Genomic DNA, 22,584 nt, shown 5'->3' with positions numbered 1-22,584 from the left:
CTAGAATAAAAATACTGCGGCAAGAAATTGATCAGTCACCGCTCATTGCCACAGTACGGCATTGCAAGAAGATGGCATGGAATGGACAGCAGCAATCCTCTCTTGGTTACCATCTTCACAGTACTAAACGGCGACTGTTTACTGCTGTGCCATGCTATTATGGCAGTTTGCCATAAAACATTGGCAGCAAGGGGTTTTTAAATAAAGGGCATTTCTCCCACGTATGGCAATCATTGTGTCTCTCTCTCATGGACCATAGAAACACAGTCTAAAAGAAGGAAGCACTACGGGGGGAAAGTGTGAGACATGACATCCAAATGTTCAAGCAATGTTCAAGCAGTGTAATATGGCAGCAGAAGATTCTAAAGTGGGCGTTTGTTTACTTCAACAAGTGTATACAGATTTCTATGAATTTATGCAACAAAAAGGTCGTGTGAGAGTCATCCTCTATCCCCACAAAGCAGAATTACTGCATACCACTCTTTGGCCGAGCCAAAATTCAATGTTAATACCAGGGAAGAGTCACATTAAAATACAAATTTAAAGGAGTATAATACTAAAAAAAACAGATTTAGAGCATGCCAAAGATAGGCATTAAGATAGGCCTAATGTGAATAATCGAGCGTGCCATCTGATAATCCTCTGAGAGGGGTGTTCGATGATCCGTTCTGTTAAAAGTAGAGCAGATCCTATCCTGCTCCGTGTCCTTGCAATAGAACGCATCGGAAACTGCCATAGTGGTCAGTACATCATGGAATGCACTCTGGTGACACTTGGATGTCACTCCGAGTATCATCTTAGTGCATCTCACTGCAGAATTGGCCCTACATCAGACAGCACAATCGGTCGTATAGCTTTCAAGAGCTATAATATAGCATAATTTTCCCATATTGAATTGAGTGGGCTTGTGTTCTTTAAAACTACACGTTCCACAAGCACTTGTTTCTGGTTTCTCTCCTACCCCGGAAAGTGGGAAAGTTCTCTTAGTCACCTGTTTGATGTCTTTTTATTGTGTTACTATAGCTGTTACCACTGGAAAGATTAAGACTAGTGATGGGGAGATCATTAATTAATCTTGAAAGTGAACTAACTCATTTGGTTTGCATTCCAGGCAAAGATTAGTTCATTAGGAACTAAAGCAAGTGGGAAGAGTAGATGACAATTATACAGCACAGCAGCTCCTGCAGTCTTACTCACTGACATACATACTGCCACTTGCTTCACTTGCTTTTTATTTCCTAATGCTGGAAAAGCATCATGTGTGAGTAAGAGAAATTTGGTATGTGTAACTTTATGCAACTGACCTGTTTAGTTTGATAAAATCACTTGCTAGTCCAAACTTCCAGTGTATTCTGTGCTAAACATGCCAGAGGCATAACGATCATAATAATAATACTGGGTGGGGGCCACTGTGGAATATATAATGCTGGGTGGGTGCCACTGTGGAATATATAATACTGGGTGGAGGCAAGCCACTGTGGGGAGCATATAATACTGTGTAGGGCCCACTGTGGAGAGCATATAATACTGTGTGGGGGCCACTGAGGGGAGCATATAATACTGTGTGTGGGGAACACTGTGGAGAGCATATAATACTGTGTGTAAGCCACAGTATGGAGTATATAATACTGGATGGAGGCAAGCCACTGTGGGGAGCATATAATACTGTGTGTGGGGGCCACTGTGGGGAGAATATAATACTGTGTGGGGGGCCACAGTGTGGAGTGTATAATACTGGATGGAGGCAAGCCACTGTGGGGAGCATATAATACTGTGTGTGGGGGCCACTGTGGGGAGCATATAATACTGTGTGGGGGCCACAGTGTGGAGTATATAATATTGTGTGGTTCACTGTGAAGCATATAATACCATGTGGGGTCACTGTGGAGCATATAATACTTTGTAGGGCCACTGTGGGGAGCATATAATATTGTATTGGGAGCACTGTGTAGAATATAATACTGTGTGGGGGGCCACTGTGGAGCATATACTACTATTTTGGGGCAACTGTGGAGCATATTATACCATGTGGGATCCCTAAACCATCACTATTAACAATTTTCTGTAGGGAGGGGGTAGGGGGCTAGGTGGTGCTCTCTCAAACACACTCACCATGAAGCTGTACCATTATACTACCATATGTATCACTGCTGTACTCACATATCAATCTCATTGAACTAGACTTTGATTTCTAGACTATTCTTCTACCATATTAGTTTAGTACTTCATTTAACTCAGCTAGTTCACAAATCACATGGTATATTCCCTCAGCCTCTATCAGCCTTATTAGTATAGGCTATACTGTAGATCTGTGTACTTCACCAGGTATCTTACCTTGTACTTATTAAAATCTAAAATCTCATGCAGGGGAGTAAATAGCAAAGACTGAACCCATAGTAAACATTTAACTTGGCCTCCACTCCCACACAGCATAAAGCCCCCTTTTCTGGCACCCACATGGTATAATTTACTTTTATTGGACCCTAACACTCTAAAACACTCTCTTTACTGACCCCCCATACAGTAAAACACCCCATTTATTGTCCACCACACGATCTGAAGTCACCTTTTCTGGCTCCACATGGTATAAGTCTTTACTCATATAGTTTTCTACCTTATTTGCTTCCCCTTTAATGGTCCCCATGCAATGTGTCCCTTTACAAGCCTTCATATAGTAAGTGCTAATGACTTTAGGCCAACACCTGCTCCAGACACTTCTGTCGTTTTTTATGTCCCATAGTGGCCCCCTCACATGGTATAATGTCCCATAGTGTCCTCCATACAGTATAATGTCTCATAGCAGCCCTCCACACAGCATAATGTCCCATAGTGGCCCTTTCATACAATTCAATGTCCATTGTGGCACCTATGATCACAATGCTTTTTGCAAAAATTTATGGTTCAGCAGTACTCCAAATCTTTTATGTTTGCCATCGTTTAGCTATAATTATACTCTGGGATCTCTTCAGACATGTTAGGTCCAAAAAGTGACTAATTTTGTGAGGTTTGCCCAATAAATACTATGGGCCTTCTTACCAATTTAATGACCCTGCTCACTGTAACCACCTACCTTCAGCCCCAAGGTCCCATGCTCCATGCTGAATAGCATCAGCAACGTCTTGATGCTGTTCAGCGATGTACTGTGGAACGCACAGGGCCCATGGATTGTTAAAGGTGAAGCGGAGGTGGCCACGAGCAAAAACAGGGATAAAAAAGTAACTACACACGTGGACAAAATTGTTGGTACCCCTCATTTAATGAAAGAAAAACCCACAATGGTCATAAAAATAACTTGAATCTGACAAAAGTAATTTGCCAAACTACATGTTGACAATCCACAAAGCTTCAGGGAGAATGTCTGTCATATGGACAGATGAGACAAAAATCTAAATTTTTGGCAAGACACATCAGCACTATGTTTACAGACTGAAAAATGAAGCATATCTTGAAAAGAACACTGGCCCTACTGTGAAACATGGAGGAGGCTCTGTTATGTTCTGGGGCAGCTTTGCTGCGTCTGGCATAGGGTGCATTGAATCTGTGCAGGGTACAATGAAATCTCAAGATTATCAAGGGATTCTAGAGAGAAATGTCCTGCCCAGTGTCAGAACGCTTGGACTCAGTCGCAGGTCACAGCTAGGGTTGAGCCAATCTTGACTTTTCAGGATCGATTTTAAAATCCGATTTCCGATCATTTTTCATTCAAACCCGATCTCGATCCCAATTCTGATCCCAATGCAAGTCAATGGGATTTTTTTATTAATCGGAGATCGGATTTTAAAAGCAATCCTATTCACTATACAGCATGGAATCTAACAATTGAACGCTTTAATTATTAGAATCCACGCTGTGTAGTGAATCACTAAGTAGCCAGAGGATTTTTTTTAATCCTCTGGCTACTTAGTCCCCCCTGGTGTCCACTTACCTCCAGAGATGGCTGCTTCTTCGCCTCGCTGCCGCTCCACGCTGCTGTTCTCACCTCGCTGCCCCCCTGCCTCCCAGGTTAGGAAAGTGTGGGCGGGTTAGGAGAGTGTGGGCGGGTACTGGGAGAGAAGACGTCACGTCTCCCCGCCCTGTACCCGCCTACACTCTCCTAAGCCACAAGCCTCACCTTTCTAGCTCTTTAAACACTAATCTGGGAGGCGGGGCAGTGAGGCAAGAAGACTGCAGCATGGAGCGGCGAAGAAGAACACCGGTGCAGCCATCTCTGGAGGTAAGTAGCTACCGTGTTTCCCAGAAAATAAGACAGTGTCTTATATTAAATTGTTGCCCTAAATATAGGACCTGTCTTATTTTCGGGGGATGTCTTATTACCACCGGCAGTCATGCCGGCACTTCCTTAGTGGAGCGTCAGCATGACTGCCGGTTGTAGGTAGTGTAGTGTAGGGGAGGGGGAGAAGGTATCATACTTACCTATCCCATCTTCCTAGCAGCGCTGGTGCTGGTGTTCATCCCGGCAGTGGTGGGCGGGGCTTAGCGATGTTTCGGGGGGGGGGCTTAGCGGAGCTTTCATGGGCGGGGCTTAGCGATCCCCACTTCACTGACACGGCAGCCGTGTCTGTGCTCCGTGTGCACAGGAAAGCCGGCTGCTGCCTCTTCTGTATGCCGGCTGCTGCCTCTGGGATGAGCTGGGAGAGCTCATCCTACAGCAGCGCGGACAGCAAAGGCAACAGCCGGCCTTGCTGTGCACACGGAGCACAGAGCACGGCTGCTGTGTCAGTGAAGTGATGAATGTCAGCCTCTGGGAATAATAATCTGAATCCTTCCTGGCTCTATGACAGCTTATTAATACTGAGGTCAGAAGAGGACTACAGACTGTGCTCGAGCAGACATACCTGTGGTCATCTTCATACGCTAATGATACAGTAATGAAAAGTTCCTTTTCACTTGAAGAAGGGCGACTACGCCCGAAATGCATTGTGCTGAACTTTAATAAAGAAGGTTGTCTCGCAATCTTGTGAAGCGCGGTCCTTTATCCCGGTCCTTACATGTTTTGTCCACACCATTGGTGAACAGGATCCAGCTGCTTTATCACACATAGGGAGGAACCCCCTACAAGTGGTTCCCAGGCGCATATGGTAGTTGTGAATTCTTCACAACTCCACCAGGTGAGAGTTTAGCAAACTATTTTCACCTTAATCATAACCCTATCCAACAATGTTTCAACATATACAGCTCGGTGCTGTCTTGTTTTTCATAGTTACTATGGTGGAAGTTCTAGCACTGATCTCATTGTTTTTAATAGTCTGTCACCAAACTGCTAACCAATAATCACAAGTTATAAGGCTGACAATGAAAATGTTATTCCCTTTGCAAGGTTCACCATGACGTTGCTAGTATCATTTGCATTTTCAAACAACAATAATGGTTAGACATATTAAATCTCTTCACTAAGAGAGCTAGAACAGAACTAGAACAGCTCAGACCCCAGAAATTAGTTGAATGCTTCATTCATTTCTAAATTTAAGCAGTACTTAATTTTTATAAGGTAACTTTATAAATTTTCATTTATACATTTTTTTTAAAGAAAATTGTACCTCATTTGCCAGATGTTCAATACACCACCCAGAAATCATTTAAAAACTTTTAGTAAAAGAAACTGTGAATAAGCTGTAATTCTTACAGAAGTAGAAATGTATCCAAGTGTCTCAGCCATTTGGCATGTGAACAGTATTAAGTGTGAAAACATTTTGGCTTCTAGAGCATGTCTCTTGTTCTCAGAATTGCAACTAGATGAAATTAACTTTATTCACTGACATGGATTGGCATAAGTATGATTTTAGATAAATTTGTCATTTATATAACTGAAAAATATACTGTACTTTACAGTTCATGACTGTCTGTCTGAATGGAGTGGAGACCAGAGTCATGGCAGCTCTAGATCAGTGGTGGCATAAATAGGTATTGGTTATCTTATTACTATATAATATTTCCTACATGTCAAAAATATATTGGGTAATGCCTTTAATATCTCTAAAATATAGACATATTAACATTTTCTAATTGAGAGAAAGATATTGGGGCAGATTTATTAAAGGGAGTCTGTCAGCAGGAAAATCAGTATCAAGCAAATAACAGTACCTTGTAGAACAGCTACTACACTTTCCAAAGATGCCTTTCTTTTTCAGACCCCAGTGTACAGTATGATAATCAGAGACCCAGGGGAGGATGCAAATAATTAAAAACAATGTTACTTACCTCTCCTGGGCTCCAGCACATTCCTTGCTGATGTCGGCCATCTTCAATGATGGAAGAGACGTCACTTGAGCTGGACGTGCATCGCGATGCATAAGGACTCAAGCCCCGGTCCACGTGACATCTGAGACATCACCAAGTAGGCCGGAAGCCTTCCGGAGCCAGGAGAGGTAAGTTACTAATCAAATGTGTCTGAAGCGGAATGCTTAACAGTGTTTTTTATGTTCTGCCTTCTGCTTCATACACATTTGATAGTCGAGGCTTTGATTCTTTATACTGGAATGCTGAAAGACAATTTCAGCATTATAGCCCATTTTAAGCACTGATAGTGGTGGTAGTTCCTTCAGGGCGCTTCCAATTGAATAGGCATCCTCTTCCCTTCTGAGTGGGTTGATGGTGGGTGCAGTAACAACTCAGCTAAACAATCTGACTTCTAGTCTCCTCCCCTTCCCCAGTCAGCAATTGGCTAGGATAAACCAAGTCCCCTCTAAAACTGGGGTGACAAAGAAAAATATAGCAGTGTCCACAGGGATGGGGCATGTTGGAAGGGTCTGGTTTCGTGTCTCCATAAATAATGGTCTAATCTATTTTTTTAATTAAAATCCCAGGTTTGTTTAAAATGAGAATTTGGTCTCGGGTTTATATAAAGTGGGTCTTCTCTGAGGTATATAAAAAGTTGGAGTATTAAGGGTTCTGCATTTCTTTGGACTATATTTATTTGAGGGGTCCATATGTCTATTTATTTAGGGTGTAATAGAAGCAATTCCCAAGTGATGGAATTGCTATTTAGGGTCCCTTCACATGGTGTAAGCACTCGACTCATTCCGAGCCGTACACGCGAGCACTTCTAAACACTTCCCATTCACTTCAATGGGAGCGCTCGTAAAGCCGACTCCCATTGAAGTGAATGGGAAGTGTTTAGAAGCGCTCGCGTGTACGACTCGGAATGAGCCGAGCGCTTAGGCCGTGTGAAGGGGCCCTTAAACAATTTCCAAATACAGAAAACTGTCAGATCAAGAACAGCAAGCCAAACAAGCTACCTACACCACCTATCACCTATCACCCTACACCATTCTAGAGAGTAGAGTCTAAGGTGCCTCTGTGGTTATCACCAGAACCCGCTGCAAGGCAGGAAAGGCTTTGGGGATCAGAGATCCAGGTTTTCCTCTAAATCTAGTGTCAAAAAATACAGTTAGGGCCAGAAATATTTGGACAGTGACACAAGTTTTGTTATTTTAGCTGTTTACTAAAACATGTTCAGAAATACAATTATATATATAATATGGGCTGAAAGTGCACACTCCCAGCTGCAATATGAGAGTTTCCACATCCAAATCGGAGAAAGGGTTTAGGAATAATAGCTCTGTAATGCATAGCCTCCTCTTTTTCAAGGGACCAAAAGTAATTGGACAATGGACTCTGAGGGCTGCAATTAACTCTGAAGGCATCTCCCTCGTAAACCTGTAATCAATGAAGTAGTTAAAAGGTCTGGGGTTGATTCCAGGTGTGTGGTTTTGCATTTGGAAGCTGTTGCTGTGACCAGACAACATGCGGTCAAAAGAACTCTCAATTGAGGTGAAGCAGAACATCTTGAGGCTGAAAAAAAAGAAAAAATCCATCAGAGATATAGCAGACATGCTTGGAGTAGCAAAATCAACAGTCGGGTACATTCTAAGAAAAAAGGAATTGACTGGTGAGCTTGGGAACTCAAAAAGGCCTGGGCGTCCACGGATGACAACAGTGGTGGATGATCGCCGCATACTTTCTTTGGTCAAGAAGAACCCGTTCACAACATCAACTGAAGTCCAGAACACTCTCAGTGAAGTAGGTGTATCTGTCTTTAAGTCAACAGTAAAGAGAAGACTCCATGAAAGTAAATACAAAGGGTTCACATCTAGATGCAAACCATTCATCAATTCCAAAAATAGACAGGCCAGAGTTAAATTTGCTGAAAAACACCTCAAGAAGCCAGCTCAGTTCTGGAAAAGTATTCTATGGACAGATGAGACAAAGATCAACCTGTACCAGAATGATGGGAAGAAAAAAGTTTGGAGAAAAAAGGGAACGGCACATGATCCAAGGCACACCACATCCTCTGTAAAACATGGTGGAGGCAACGTGATGGCATGGGCATTCATGGCTTTCAATGGCACTGGGTCACTTGTGTTTATTGATGACATAACAGCAGACAAGAGTAGCCGGATGAATTCTGAAGTGTACCGGGATATACTTTCAGCCCAGATTCAGCCAAATGCTGCCAAGTTGATCGGACGGCGCTTCATAGTACAGATGGACAATGACCCCAAGCATACAGCCAAAGCTATCCAGGAGTTCATGAGTGCAAAAAAGTGGAACATTCTGCAATGGCCAAGTCAATCACCAGATCTTAACCCAATTGAGCATGCATTTCACTTGCTCAAATCCAGACTTAAGGCGGAAAGACCCACAAACAAGCAAGACCTGAAGGCTGCGGCTGTAAAGGCCTGGCAAAGCATTAAGAAGGAGGAAACCCAGCGTTTGGTGATGTCCATGGGTTCCAGACTTAAGGCAGTGATTGCCTCCAAAGGATTCACAACAAAATATTGAAAATAAAAATATTTTGTTTGGGTTATGTTTATTTGTCCAATTACTTTTGAGCTCCTAAAATGTGGAGTGTTTGTAAAGAAGTGTGTACAATTCCTACATTTTCTATCAGATATTTTTGTTCAACCCTTCAAATTAAACGTTACAATCTGCACTTGAATTCTGTTGTAGAGGTTTCATTTCAAAACCAATGTGGTGGTATGCAGAGCCCAACTCGCGAAAATTGTGTCACTGTCCAAATATTTCTGGCCCTAACTGTATGTGCATTTATGGACTAAAGACCAAACAAGCTAACCTATGGCAGACGGAGTGTAACTTTCAAGCTGGGTCAAAACTGGGAAAGTTCAGGAGTACCTACATTGATAACAGATATAACAGAAGAATAACAGTATCCAAACCATGGTTGAGTCCATGAGTTCACAGATTAATCCAAATAATTAAGAAATGTAATAAACAGGAAAACCACTAGATAAAAAGGTAAATATTGGAAATACAGACCTTCTTACTATCAATAGCAGGCACCTAAGTAGTCTCATGGTAGAGTTTAAATATCCCACTTTAGCTCAGGATTGGACAATGAGGCAGTTCACTGATTGAATGCAGACCAGCTAAATTTTGACCTGAAGGCATAGCAACCTTAAAGTGACGGCTGTGAGCAGTGCTGCACTGAGAGGTAAGAAGGCATTCACATTACTGCTGGTGACCATAAGTAGTGTCTGTAGCTATTGCCCAACAAGAGTTTAGCAACAGACACTAGCTGAACCATCAGTAATCCGTTAAAATTTCCATTCATTTCAATGGGACTTTACCTTGTGTCTGTTAGTATCTGTTTGTGTCCATTTATACCCAAATCCTACATGCAGGACTTTTCTGTCCATTAGAAAAAAAGGACGCCAAGTGTCCGTTATTTTTTTAACATTGAAGTCTATGGGCAATAGACGTATAATGGACAGTAACTGATAGCTATCAGTTGCTGTCCATTTGTGTCCATTATGATAGGTGTCTGTTTTTTTTATTTTTTATTTAATGGATACCTTCAGAATGGAATTCAATGGTAGTGTGAACCCAGCCTAAGTGCATATGGAGACACCTAATATAGGGGGTCTGGAGTTCATGTTTTTGGGTTCTGGTGTAAGTTGGGATGTATCCTACATAAATGGACAGGGCATACAGTAAATATTTTATGCAGCATCACTTTTATAAATATCTTTGGTGTATCTTCTCAAAGGGCATTTGAGTTTTTGATGGAACTTTGAAATCATCCAAAGTCTTTCTGGGGACATTTTTCTGTTGATGTCTGACCCTTCAAAAGTGTTCATTCATTCTTTTTTTTTTCCCCCTTGAGATAATCGCCCCATTTTGCTTGCACTTTGATCTTCAGTATACTAAGATCAAGGAGGCTGTTACACACTATGGACCTCTGGCAGTAGTTTATTGAACAAAATATCTCATGATGCTCAGGAGCGTGAACAAAGTCTCATCTAATTGCCTATGTATTATATATTTTCATGCTAGTTATGGCACTTTCTGGACAGATCTTATATATGCAATGTATATGCTAAATAATGCCTGTGGTTCTACACAAGCATAATCTTTTCACAAGCACCGCTCTCGTCTCATCTCTGCTGAGTAGAAGAGCTAACTAATTTGCATGTCTTCATCCCTGCTCCATCTATTATCACAGATCTCTGCAGTAATCTCACTAAGATGGGTGTCTTATTGCATTGTTATTCAAGTTAGGCCCGGATCACACCTGCGTTCAGGTTCCCCAAATGGACTCCCCTAACAGAAACCTATGCAGATAAAAAAGTGGTTACTTGGGAAGCCCGCGGACCCCATATACTATCGTGGGGTCCATGTGGTTTCCACTCTGTTTCCACATTAAGGGCTCGTTCCCACAATGTAACATTCAGACACGTATACATGTGTCAGAGTGTGAGCACTGAAAACAGATGCCATTCATTTCAATGTGTGCCGTCTCATGCGCGCTACACATTGAAATCAATGAGAGGTTTTTTAACCCATTGATTTCAATGTGTAGCGCGCGTGAGCCGGCATACATGGAAATGAATGACACCTGTTTTGAGCGCTCACACTCTGACACATGTATACGTGTCTGAATGCACGCCGCGTTACATTGTGGGAACGAGCCCTAAACATTCGAAGAGAAAAATCCTGCAAGCAGCACTTTTCTCTCCACATGTTTTGTGCGGGGGGGGTGGGGGTGGGGTGGTTGGGGAGGGTGAACACCGTCGGAGGGGTCCCATGTCAAAAGTTCTCCACGGGGGCCCTGTCATTCCTAGTTATGCCACTGGAGACAAGATCTACAGGAGAGCAATAGTGTGCATGCGCAACTTCTCAATCTCCATCCACTTTGTGCTTGAAAAAAAAATCAATTGTTTTTGCATCACTATTTTTTGAGAGGCGTAACATTTTTATAATATGTTGATAGAGCTGCTTGAGGGTTTATTTTTTTGCAGGATGAGTTGTATTGAGTTGTATACATGTGACTGATCACTTTATGTTTATACACTTTTTACATATTTTGAGAGGTGAAATAGTGAAAAATCATGACATCCAGTTTTTTTTTCAATTTTTTAAATATTTTTATTGTTCACCGTACAATAATGTTTAAACAGGTTAAATAATGTTTCAGTTTTATTGTACAGGTTATTAGAGATGTGGTGATATGCAGTGACCCAGAGCGGCCACTGATAGTGAGTTAGGGCCCTTGTGCGCCTGTGGCCAGTAGCTTACTCCTGGGCACTGCTCCCCAGCACCTCTGTGGCACCCCTGTCAGTATTTAGGCAGATGTATCTCTCTTTTATATAGGTCCTGATGTACTTTGCATTATAAATGTATTGTTATGTACTGTCACTTTAAGTTTCCTGTGTCTGCTAAACATGTGAGTTGTGAGCACCAATCCCTATCCAGTCCTCTCCCTGGGAGGAGCTTCCTTCCTCTCAGGCCTGCAGTCTAGACCTAGAATCTAGGGAAGGCAGACACACCTGCCACCAGCTCTTAGCTCCTGTGTAGGCCTCAAGCCTGAGGTCTAGGCCTACTTGTTTTCTCTGAAGTTGCAGTGACACTTCAGGTCTCAGCCGAGACCCCTGACAAGCTGAAATCCGGGTCTGGAAGATATAGCCCGCCGGTACAGCTGGGCTGGAGTGCCTGCACCCCTGAAATCAACTCCTGCACCTTCTACCTCTCCGGACAGAGCCCCGCGAGCTGCGGAAACTCTACAAGGTCTCCTACCTCCCTAAAGTATTGTGCATACTATTTGCCAGGAGGGGCAACTACTTCAAGGACCCTCCTGCCTTGCTAGTGGCCTTTCATCAGTCCCCGAGCCACTGCACCCCGACATCACCAAACGTGAGTCTTTATCCGTAATGAGCCAAGTTACGAAGCCGCAGTTATCGCTGTCTCCCACAAGGGCTGGCCTGTCCTATCATCTACTCTCCTACTGTATTTGAACACCTTCATGCTGCTAATAGCAACCGTCCTCCCAACTACTGCTAAGGGACATAAGGATTGGTGATTGGTGCCTCACTTAACTCTTCAGTGCCTGTACTGGACTTTGTCACATTGCACTGTGAACCTGCTGCTGCAAAGCACTGTAAGACTGTCGGTTTCTTCAGTAAAGTTAACCTGTTCACCTTAACCCTGTGTGGTCGACTGTTATCCTGCACATCACACCTGGGTGAATGGAAGAGTGGAAGGGTTGTGGAGAATCAGGGATACACCGGGACCCCACTCTGCCCAAACGTGACTACACTACATTGCCCGTTGCCCCTGGTTACCACAGTGATACCAAATATGTATTGTTTTATGTTGTTTAACATAATAATTCATTTTATATAGCATGGCACTATACATTGTTAGCAGAATCACAACTGCAAAAGTACATGAGGGACATGTATTACAGTGGCTCAGCTTTGCCACTACATCATCCTCTTGCTCATTCCTCCTTCCATCCAGAAAGCTTTCCCCTCCTGCTCTCGAATCTCCAAAGTGTGAGGCATTCTGTACTGAACTTGTACGTCTCATGTCACCTACACCCTTAGACATCAAGAAAACTAAGAGCAGACGAGGGAAGCTCTCCAGATGTCATTCTGGATGGGAGGCGGAATAAACATGGGGATAATATAAATTTTCTCTTGACTCATTTGCATAAAAATGGATTTACATAAAAATGAACTATAACAACTATAACATATCATTCTATATTACTTGGAACACTTGACGTGTTACCTGTATTCTGTTGGCCGTTCCAACTATGACATTACCAAAGTAATGTCATAGTTGGAGTCGCCATAATTTTTCGCCTGTAACTTTCTTGCGCTGCCTAGCCTAAGGCATAATTTTTTTGGTGACGCCAGAAATACTTTTTAATTATACCATTTTGGGGAATATCTGATGTTATGTTAATGTTTTATTCACAATTTTTTGGATGGCAAATATAATGGCAATGGCAGATGGCGATTTGAACATTTTGTTATTTTCACTGCTACGGCGTTCACTGTATGGAAAATACATTTTTACAAGTTTGTCGTTTAAGCAATACATTTTACTTTATTTATGATCTAGGAAAAGGAGGCGATTTGAATGTTTGTTTCAATTTTTTTTTTCTTTTTTTTAACTTTTATTTTTAAACTCCCTAGGGGTATTGAACGGCCACCCTGACCCAACAACTGCGATAATACTATGGTTTATGTCAGGAAAGGGTTAAATTGGATGAAGGCAAAAAGGAAAACTGTCCTGTAGTCTGGTGAATTAAAATTTTTAACTCTTTATTGAAATTACGCTCAACATGTTCTACGGACTCAAGAGTAGACCATCCAGCTTGTTATCAGCACATAGGTCAAAAGTCTGCATCTTCAATGGTATGGGGTTGCATTAGTGCCTATGGCATTGGTAGCTGACACATCTTGAAAGGCACTATTAATGTTTAGAACAATATAGAGGTTTTAGAACAAAATATGCTCCAATCCAAACATCATCTTTTTCACAGAAAGTTTTGTATATTTACGTAAGACAGAGCTAAAGCACATGCTATCATCTATCACAACAAAACTTACAGAAGAGAAGACCATGTGCTGAACTTGCCTGCCTATGATCCAGACCTTGCAAAGCATTTAGTCTAAATAAAATAAAATAAAATGTAAATATTTTATTGACATTATATTAAAAGACATATAAATAAATACAAAAGATGATGGGGAAAAGGAAATAATATCCATAAAACACCAAATCATAACTCCAAAGGGTTTCGTCTATACAGATACGCGTGTTGGGCCGTAGTGGTAGTGAACCCAGGTATATCATAACTTTATGTCCTTACCTTTCCTTGGGGAGGTTTTCACTTGTGTCCTTTAACATGGTTGTCAGTTACTTACTCTTAGGGGTCCATGGATACTTGCACATGCTTCCCTAACATGGTTGCTATTCACTTAATTATACTGTACGGTATTATTGCTTACCTTTTGCACAGTAATTTTGTATCAGTTCTAACATGATTCTCTGTGGCACTAATTGACTTTTTACCTCACCTCCCCATGGTATGTGTCTATATTTATTTGGCTATATATTCCTGGGTTACTCCACTCTTTGGAGTTGTGATTTGGTGTTTTATGGATATTATTTCCTTTTCCCCATCATCTTTTGTATTTATTTATATGTCTTTTAATATAATGTCAATAAAATATTTACATTTTACTTGCAAAGCATTTGCCATATTATGAAATAAAGAATCCAACAAAGATGTCTCAAGTTGTTTGGAATTAAGTTTGTATAATCAGTTTATAGATAACATTACCTATACATGTTGAAACTTTGCTTTAATTTTTTGTATTGTGTATATATATATATATATATATATATATATATACTAGCAGGAGGACCCGGCTTCGCACGGCTATATTGTATTTTTTGTTTGTGTAGTGGCCCCATAAGAATTGTCCAATTTTACACTTGTGTATTTTGTTTATCGTTTGTGTGTGTGTCCATAAGCGTCATGTGATCATGTGTATCTCATTTTGGATATCAGTGAAAAATCTGTGATCAGTTGTTATGGATACCAGGAGTAAAGCTGTGTGTGTGTAACCTTGGGTAACAGTGTCATCCACAGTGCCCTGCTTCTTTAAAGCTGACATACAGCAGTGAAGAAAAATGGCTGGGTTGCTATGGAAACCTGGAGTAAAACTCTAATGTGTGGTACTCTGTGCAGAGCCATCTATCTAATCCTCCAGCGTATGGTACTGTGTGCAGAGGCACGTATCTAATCCTCCCTGTGTGGTATTGTGTGAAGAGGCGCGTATCTAATCCTCCGGTGTGTGGAACTGTGTACAGATGTGCGTATCTAATCCTCTCCTATGTAGTATTGTATATAAACACACGTATCTAATCCTCTAGCGTGTGGTACTGTTTGAAGACATGCATATCTAATATTGTGTGCAGTGGCGTGTATCTAATCCTCCAGTGTGTGGTAATGTGTAAAGACGCATGTATCCAATTCCCCGGCGGGTGGTAATGTGTGCAGACATGCGTATCTAATCTTCTGGTGTGTGGAAATGTGTGCAGACACGCGTATCTAATCCTATGGGATATGGTACTGTGTGCAGATGTGCGTATGTAATCCTCTGGTGTGTGGAACTGTGTTCAGATGCGCATACCCAATCCTATGGTATGTGGTACTGTGTACAGACGCATTTATCCGATCCCCCCGGGGTGTGGTACTGTGTGTTGACTCGCGTATCTAATACTACGGCATGTGGAATTGTGTGCAGATGCGCGTATCCAAACCTCTGGCGTGTGGTACTGTGTACAGATGCGCGGATCTAATCCTCCCCATGTGGCACTGTGTGTAGACTCGCGTATCTAATCCTCTGGCGATGGTACTATGTGAAGACATGCATATCTAATCCTCTGGCATGTTGAACTGTGTGCAGATGTGCGTATCTAATCCTCCCCTGTGTGGTATTGTGTGAAGAGTCGTGTATCTAATCCTACGGGGTGTGAAACGAAACTGTGTGTAGACATGCATATCTAATCCTACGGAATGTGGTACTGTGTGCAGACGCGCGTATCTAATCCTACAGCATGTGGTAATGTGTGAACACTTGTGTATCTAATCCTGCGGTGTGTTGAACTGTGTGCAGATGCGCATATCAAATCCTCCCCTGTGTGGTATTGTGTGAAGAGGCACGTATCTAATCATACGGCATGTGGAACTGTGTGTAAATGTGCGTATCTAATCCTACGGCATGTGGTACTGAGTGCAGACGCGTGTATCTAATCCTATAGCGTGTACAACTGTGTGCAGATGCGCGTATCTAATCCTCTGGCATGTGTAAATGTGTTCAGATGCGCGTATCTAATCCTACGGCATGTGGTACTGTATGCAGACATGCGTATTTAATCCTCTGGTGTGTGGAACTGTGTGCAGATGCACGTATTCAATCCTCTGGCATGTGCTACTATGTGCAGACGCATGTATCCAATCCCCCGGCTAATGGTAATGTGTGCAGACGCATGTATCTAATCCTCCGCCATGTGAAACTGTGTGCAGATGCACGTATCTAATGCTACGGCATGTGGTACTGTGTGCAGACGCATGTATCTAATCCTATGGCATGTAGAACTGTATGCAGACACGCGTATCTAATCCTCTGGTGTGTGGTACTGTGTGTAGACATGCGTATCTAATCCTCCCCCATGTGGTACTGTGTGCTGAGACGCATATCTAATTCTTTGGCATGTGGTACTGTGTGCAGAGGCCTGTATCTAATCCTCCAAAGTGTGGTACTGTGTGAAGATGCACATATGTAATCCTCCCCATTGTGGTATTGTGTGAAGACGTGCGTATCTAATCCTACGGCGTGTGGAACTGTGTGTGTAGACGCACGTATCTAATCCTACGGCATGTCGTACTGTGTGCAGACGCGTGTATCTAATCCTATGGCGTGTAAAACTGTGTGCAGACGCGCGTATCTAATCCTACAGCATGTGGTATTGTGTGAAGACATGTGCATCTAATCCTCCAGCGTGTTGAACTGTGTGCAGATGCGCGTATCCAATCCTCTGGCATGTGGTACTGTGTGCAGACGCATGTATCCAATCCTCCAGCGTGTGGTACTGTGTACAGATGCGCATATCTAATCCTCCACCGTGTGAAACTGTGTGCAGATGCGCGTATCTAATCCCCCGGCGTGTAGTACTTTGTGCAGACGCGCACATCTAATACTACGGCATGTGGTACTGTGTGCAGATGCGTGTTTCTAATCCTGTGGCGTGTAGAACTGTGTGCTGGCCTGCAGTGGCATAACTAGGAATGGCGGGGCCCTGTGGCGAAGTTTTGACATGGCCTTCCCCCCCGGACCGACACTGATGCTGAAGACCTCAACCGACCCCCTCCTACGCATTCCTGCACGCTCTATTATGCCCCCTTAGTGGCCCCTGCACACAGTATTATCCCCCATAGTGGCTCCTGTACACAGTATTATGTCCCACTGTGGACACCCATAAACAATTATTATACTCTGGGGTCTTTTCAGACCCCAGAGTATAATAATCGGAGATGCAGGGGGAGAAAAACATAAAAAAACCTTTTACTCACCTATCTCCCGTCTCCTACGCTGTCGACCTCCGAAGTAGTCGATCTTCAATGACGTCAGACGTCACATGACCCAGGACGCAGGCCGCGTCATGAGGCGTCAGATGACTAGGCCGAAGTCTGCACGGATCATGGAGAGGTAAGTAACAGTGTTTTTTATGTTTCTTACCTCTCTCGGTCTGCCAATCATACTCGGGGATCCGAAAAGACCCCCGAGTATAATGATAGTAGCGGTAGCGGCTGTCACCGGGCCCCTAATGTCCCGGGCCCTGTGACAGCTGCCTCTGCTGCTATGGCAGTAGTTACGCCACTGGTGATCTGTGTATCTAATCCTCTGATGTGTGTATCTCAGTTTGGATATCAGTGTTGTATTGTGCATGTGGAGTGACCGTGTGTATTGCAGTTGGAGTATGAGTGAAAGACTTCCAGGTTTGTATTGGCCAGGGGGGGGGGGGGGGGGCATTGTGGTGAGAATGCTGTATCTCAGCAACGTTACTTCCGAGTGAATTTGAGTCTCATATTAAACCTGCCCGGATACCTGAAGTATCTCTGTACCAAATTTGGTAAGATCGGCCCAGTCGTTTGGTCGTGCATATAGAAAAGACAGACAGACAAGAATTCATTTTTATAAGACATAGATAGATAGGTAGATTTAGATATAGAGATATACAGTACTGTACATATATATAGAAAAGCCAATGTTATACTGACACCTAGTGGATTTACTGAAAACAATGTATATTCATCCTATGATCAGTAAAAAGTAGGCATGAGGGACCTATTCACAAGAATTTAAAATCTTATTAAAAAGAAGCTTACTGTATATCTAATCATAAAAAGTAGTAACAAAGCAGGGCAATATTAAACAAGAGTTGTATCTTTATTAAATCCAGAAAATGTTATACAAAATAAATTTTTAGAAAAGATAAAAAAGTACATCACATAGTAGCATAGTGCATGAAGATAGGACAAGACACAGTTTCATTATGTGTAACTTATAACCCTACAGTACTGATCCAGAAGGGAAAAAAACCATGAGGTTTATGTCACTTACTTCACATCAGAGGAAAAAAAAATTCTGTCTCAAATTCCATCAAAACAGTCGATCACCTTCTAATGTCCCATAGTCTAATACCCATATCATACCCCTGTTATATGTTTTCCTTTTAAAAAAAAGGTGTCCAAGCCCAGCTTGAACTTGTACAATGAACGCACCATCACACCATGATACGGTAGGAGTTTCAAAAGTCATGGAATTTACACGATCAATAGACATGTTAATGATATTAATGATTAAAATGCTAAAAAGGAAACCTCATATTCAAAACATTGCGATTTATTCAGTATCAGGTATAAGCTCCCTACACTGACATACAAAAACTCACAAGCCTTAGGCTGGGTTCACACTACCGCTGCTATCCACCCTGGGGTTTCCATCATAAACCCCGGGGAAACTGGACAGGGGACGGCTTGCTGGCGGTCAGCTTTAAAACCCATTCATTTGAACTGGTTTGTAAAGGTGACCGCCGGTGTCCATATGTGGCCTCTTCCCCTGGAAACCATTTTTTTTTTTTGCATAGACACAAAGTCCTGCATGTATGACTTCACTTGCAGTACAGAATGGATAACATGCCACTCTTTCAATTAGACAATCCATCTGTTCAGAGCCTCTACGTAACTCCTTCCTGTCATTCCAGTTCATTATTGTTCATCCAACCACCAAGACATGATACAGTGATTCTGTCCCTCCCAGTGTTAGGATAGCAGATGCAGTTCTGAGCCAATAGTGAGAACCAGTACTAGATACACTGATCAAAATGGTAAATATGGCGCAGTATATCCACACCAGTTGAGCCACACCAACTCTAACTCTGCAGTGTTGTTCACTAGAGCCCTAGATGGTGGGATGGACTTGGCGGCATTGCTGGGCATCTTTTTGATGGTGAGGGTGGTAAGTGAGTGGAATAGGCTGCGGTAGTTTGCGGTGGAATAGGTGGTGAGTTTTAAATCAATGGGATGATTTAGGGAAACCTGCATTTGCAGAGGGTTAAGAAAGAAAGAAAGAAAGAAAGAAAGAAAGAAAGAAAGACGTCAAACACACAGCGCACCACAAATCACAGTAGAACCAGTTACTGAGAACTCTTACCAGCAGATGTTTTGGGTAGCTAGAAGGCAGCGGCGGGTGGTCAGCAGATGACACCAGAGAGTTAATCTTAGTCAAACAGTCCAGTTGTCAATAAGAAGTCAACGCAGTACAGTGGGAAATCCATATGGAAGGTCAAACAGGCCGAGTCAGTAACAGGAACAGTAGAGCAGTATCAAAACGGTGTTCAGGAAGCAGAAGTCTAAAAGCAAGCCGGGGTCATAAACAGGAGCAGGCACAGTACACCAATCAGGAGGCAAAAGGAGAACAGGAAAAATCAGAACAGGAGAAATGCTTGCTATCAGGAACACAGGAGGAAACACTGAATAACCAACGGGGGTCCAGAGCCAGAGTGGGCTGGCAACCTCTGCATAGCGTTGTGGAGGCTCCCGCCCTACTCCTAACATTTAGTCTGTGACAAGGGGCAATAACTGACACATAGATTGGCAAGAGGCATTGCAGAATAATTCCACACAAATTGATCCAATTTTATATAGCTAAATATTTTTTTTTTTTCAAATAGGCTTTTATGCCATTCTCACATGTCACAGATTGGAACTGGGTGTTTAAAATTTGCATATCCTTATGGTTTCTCCTTTCTGCATCTGCAAATCTTTTTCAGTGGTAGTCTTAACTGTGGCATTCCACTGGTACTTATATCTATAAAAGAGAAGTAGAAAGGGGCTCACTTGTGTAAAAATGATAGAACACTATCATAAATGGACAAAACCCAACTTTTTAGGGTATATATCAGTTGCTGGATCAGGTTGTGCAAAGACAGGCACAACTTAGATAATAGCCTTGGTACTTGCCAGACCTGAGGCTATGCCAGTTCAATCCATTGCTTTTTATAGAAGGGATCATAGGAGAAAGTTTAAAGGGATTCTACTACTAAAACGCAGTTTTTTCTGCTTTAGACATCAGAATAGCCTTTAGAAAGGCTATTCGTCTTTTACCTTTAGACGTGGTCTCCGCAGTGCCGTTCCTTAGAAATACCGGTTTTTACTAATATGCTAATGAGTTCTCCGCAGCAATGAGGGCGGGCTGCAACGCTCAAACGGCGAATGCCGGCCAGCGGCCATATTTTCGAGGCCGCAAGGGAAGACTGCGCAGGAACGGTGCGGCGGAGACCACATCTAAAGGAAAGAGACGAAAAGCCTTTCTAAAGGCTATTCCGACATCTAAAGCAGAAAAAACTGCATTTTAGTAGTAGAATCCCTTTAAATCCCCAAAAATAAAAGAGTCAACAAGGGATTCCCAGCCAGTCTCCCATGCTGGTATTTGTCAGGCCTGAAGATGTGTGGTATCTGCGATCTGTTGAGGGCAAGCACATTGAGTTTAGAATGGCCGTTGACCACAACCAGCTTTATCCATTGCTCTTTATATGATGGCTCTCAGGAGAAAGCTTAAAATACTTCATCAAAACCAGGGATTCCCAGTCAGTCTCCCACGTTGGTACTTGCTAAGCCTGAAGCTATGTAGCGTCTATGATATGACGAAGGAAGGCACTTTCACCTTAGAACGGCCATTGAACACTGCTTTTTCAATCAACTGCTTTTTATATTATGGATCACAGAAAAAAGCATAAATCCACAAGAATAAGAGTCAACGGAACCAAGGATTACCTTCCAATATCCCATGCTGGTACTTGCCAGGCCTGAAGCTATTCAGCGCCTGTAATCTGAAGAGAGCAGTCACATTCAGCTTAGAATGGCTGTTGCCTGCTGCCAGTTTAGTCCACTGCTTTTTATAGGATGGATCATAGGAGAAAGCTTAAATCCCAAGGAGTAACAGAGTCAATGAAACCAAGGATTTCCTTCCATTCTGCCATGCTCGTATTTGCCAGGCCTGAAGCTGCGCAGCTTCTGCGATCTAACAGAAGCAGGCACATTTAGCTTAGAATAGCCATTGTGGAATATTAGTACTTGCCAGGCCTGAAGCTATATCTAGTATCTGCAATCTGATGAAAGGAGGCATATTCAGTTTAGAATGACTGATAACTGCTATTGCAGCATCCTAGAGTGAGCTGCTATATGTTTTATGTTTGTCACTTGTACCCCGGGGTTGTCTTGTTTGTCCTGTCTTCTATGTTCTATGTAAAATGTGAAATATGTGCTATTTTTTGAGTATTTGCACTTTCTACAGTTTGAATAATGCCATAAAACCTCATGGCCAATCACAGGCCACTGGGCGGGGTTGAAGAGAAGGCTTATAGTCCCCTGTTGGGAGTTACAGATTTAGTCCAGTCCAGTTCAGAGTCGTGGTTGCAGCCTGTCCATTTATGTGCCCTGCTGTGTGGAGCAGAGGAAGAACTCATCTAGGAACCATCAGACACCAGTCCAGCTTCTAGGAGGGAGTCTTCTTATACCAGGTTCATCCAGAGACAGCCCCTGAGATAGTGAGAAAGTTTGATGCATCTCTTAGTTTTCCAGTTTCATCCGGAGACAGCCCCTGAGATAGTGAGAAAGTTTGATGCATCTCTTAGTTTTCCAGTTTCATCCGGAGACAGCCCCTGAGATAGGGAGAAAGTTTGGTGCATCTTCGAGACATCTGCTTCTGTGCCAGTAGGAGCAAGAGAAGTACCTGACAGGAGTACTTCAGTCGAGCCTAGTTTTTCAGGTACTCAGGTCTCTATCAGGACTCTTTGCCCCACTTCAGCCTCTATCTACTGATATTGGTACGAGTGGAGGAGTAGGAAAAGTGTATTTCTGCAGAGTCTGTGTCATCCCTGTCAAAACCTCCTAATTGATCGGCTTTGGGGAATGAAAACTGTATCTGTACCCATCTGTAAGATGCTGGTGAATCTGTGTAAGCTGTTCAGTAAAAGAGTTTTTTGGTTTACCTTGAAATACTGGACTCCTGAGTCATGCCTGCAATCAACATTAAGGGCCCTTCTGAACACCATCACACCGGCTCAGCTAGAAATGCCCTGGTAGAACAAGACACTATCTACACCATCCGGTAGTGCTGCAGGACCCCCCTTGGCTGCGTGCAGCCCTAGAGAGGGATTGGGGTGAGAGTGGAGCATCCCCGGCCTAGCAGGTGGCACAGC

The sequence above is a fragment of the Leptodactylus fuscus genome, chromosome 4 (genome assembly GCF_031893055.1).
Source record: "Leptodactylus fuscus isolate aLepFus1 chromosome 4, aLepFus1.hap2, whole genome shotgun sequence".
In the NCBI taxonomy this organism is placed as follows: Eukaryota; Metazoa; Chordata; class Amphibia; order Anura; family Leptodactylidae; genus Leptodactylus; species Leptodactylus fuscus.
This window is presented reverse-complemented; position numbering follows the sequence as displayed.